Raw genomic sequence first — 3,067 nt, 5'->3', positions numbered from 1 at the left:
ACCTGGACACCAATAGGGAGTGTTCCCAAAGGATAAACTCCGGAGTGCAAGTACATTTCAAGGTTCTACTGACTTGAAGCTTTGCCTTGACCAAAGCAAGTCCAACCTTCTAGCCTAGGAGGGCTGGTTCATGGTGGGCTTCCATGGTAAATTTTTCTCTATTTTTCAAAATCTATTGCAGATTCCTCCTCATTCTGTCACTCAGCAAGTGCTGAAAAGAACTCAAGGTATATTGTCAACTGGAGATGGAATTCATTTCCTTATTTAGTTCTTGTAAATTTGTCTTGTATGATCAGATAGAAAATCAAAAGATGATTTTTGGATATTATATATTACTTTTAGGATTAGGATAGGAATGAAAAATCTCTGCTACAATTTTTGCATCTAAACTTAAAGTGCCCAGTGCTTATATCTCATACTTTCTCACCTGTACTTAATATTTCAGGACCCCATAACTTTCCACTTTATCCTAAGCAGATAATCTCATTTACTGATGGTACAGGGGAAACAAGTCAATATAGGAAGTTTTATTTCAAGTTCCTTTTACCAAATCTATAAAGTCAGTCTATAACTTAATCTAACATAGATAAGCTTAAATAACTTATTTTCTTACCACCATGTCTATTTTATTTACACCCTATTTGGAAATACATCAGGTCTCATTTTACCCTCCCTATTGCTTCTTTTCCCTAAAATGCTATCAAGATATTCCTTCTGGGAACATCTTTTTATTTAACCTGTGCTAGATACCACTCCTTGGTGTTCCTGTTTCACTTATCACTTCCTCCAAAATAGACATTATCATGGTATATTGCCCTTGTCCATTAGCCCATTCATTATCTCCCAATCCACCCTCAACATGTACACCCATACTGGACCACGAGGTAGAAATCATGTCTCTCTATCTCACACTCTGTCCTCAGCACTCAGCACAGTGCCTAACACTCAGTGTGAACACAATAAAAGTAGGTTAAATTAAATGACTGTGTGAAACATCTGATCATGCTACACCAACATGTTGCCTAGGAGATACTAGATAAGTGACAAAAATGTTAAGTGATCAGAATTATAAAAGCAAAGCCAAAACAAGTTTTGTGGCACACATCTATAATCCCAGCAACTCCAATGGCTGTGGAAGGAGGATTGCAACTTTGAGCTCAGCCTCCTCATCTTATTGAGACTCTCAGCAACTTAGCAAGACTCTGTCTCAAAATAAAAAATAAAATGGGCTGGGAATATAGCTCAGTGGTAAATCATCCCTGGGTTCAATCCCTAATACCACCCCCCAAATCTACATATGCAGGAGTGCAGTACTAGAAACAAAGGAATTTTTTAGCTGAATGAATCTCATTCCAAAAAGATCAAATTAGTGCAATGCCCTGGTGGGATAATCCCCTTCACCCTCTAGGAATATTTCTAATGGGATATATAAGAGTTGCATGATATTTAGAACAAGACTGAAAACCTGTGATTTCAAAGCATAGTTTCTTAACTATTGATTGCTTTTATATATTCGCCGATATGTGCTTAGAGTTTAGCTAACTGGAAACACTTTTCCTATTCCCTGAACCAAAATAGCAGTTTACTAAGTAAAATCCTATCACCCTAAAAGAGTTTAATGCATTTTCTAAATATGGACAACACTCCCAGTTAATGGTAGTGAGCATTTTGGGAGAACTGATTTTATAAGTACATTTTTCCTAGTGCTTTAAAAATGTGGTGCATTGCTAATAGAGTTGGTTTAACCCTTTTGGTGAAGGACTGTATATTTCTAAAGGTTGGAAATATTTATTGTGCGTGAACTACCAAAAGTATTTAGAACTCTTAAGAATTATATGAATAGGATATTTGAGGCTGGAGGGATCTCAAAGATCAGCTCAATACTTCTGAAAAACCTAAAGTCCAGAAAAATTAAGTCTCACTTGCAGCAGGAGCCTCCCATCTTGTCCAGATGCATTTCATCCTGTCCACCTCCCCTTCTACTCAGTGCTCAAGCCACAGAAGCTTTCTTTCTAACTTAAACATTCCAAGCTTATTCCTCCTTAGTGCCCTCTGTTCTTGCTATTGTTCCTGCAGACGACTTTCTGTCCCATTGTCTTCTCATTACTGACTCCTCCATTCAGGTCTCTACCAATATTCAGTTTTGAGTACCTGTCTTAATTAACTCCTTTTCCACCCCTCCCGTTATTTATTACATCACCTTATATTTTGTTCCTCACAGTAATTACCTGAAACTATTTTGTGCAGAACTTACATCATAGCCTATATTCATTATATGCGACATCACAGAAGCATGACTATCTTACATACTCCTGCATCGCTAGAACCTCAAGGAGTATCTGGTACTAGGAAACACTCAGTAAAGGTTGCTGAGTGCTTGAATTTTAGACCCACACAATATCTCAAATGCTAGTCTTATTAAAATGTTCACAAGTAAAACAATATGAAATTAAATGTATATTCAAATTTAGATGATTGTAAAAATGAAGCCTTTTTATTTAGAGTATTGAGAAGTGAAAATAAGTCTGAAGCTATTCTCTGTTGTACTCTTATCAATATCAATTTTAAATTACATCAATATTTTTATTCTTGTCTGTCTGCATTAATTCATACATCACTATGCATTCTGCTTCTTGGCATCTGCTGATTCCAGATTATTCAGTTTGCAGCATAGCATCCCTGAGTTGGGTGCCATATGGCTGCCCTTCTTTGGTCCAAGTTTTGATCAATCAAATGATGGCAGACTGACTCATGCCATTTTAAAGAAGACAGAGATTTGATATGGATCCAATCCACTAAAATATTTTCTTGGAGAAAAATATGCTCCAAGTATCCCAGGGTGGGGGGCAGAGTATAAGCTACCCTAAATATATAAATATATTTATAAATACTCTTTGTACTTAATGGTTGTCTCAGAGACAAATTGCCAGAAACTTGTTTTATCCCTAAAGGGAAATGCTTCTTCCAAAATATTAACTGGTGCTGTGCTCGTGTGTGTGACTAAAATTATTCTTTATCAACAGTGCTGAGGGCTTTTATCTCCTGAAGTAGGATGGTTTATTCTTGA

This window comes from Sciurus vulgaris, assembly GCF_902686455.1.
Source record: "Sciurus vulgaris genome assembly, chromosome: 15".
In the NCBI taxonomy this organism is placed as follows: Eukaryota; Metazoa; Chordata; class Mammalia; order Rodentia; family Sciuridae; genus Sciurus; species Sciurus vulgaris.
Note: the sequence above shows the minus strand (reverse complement) of the source record.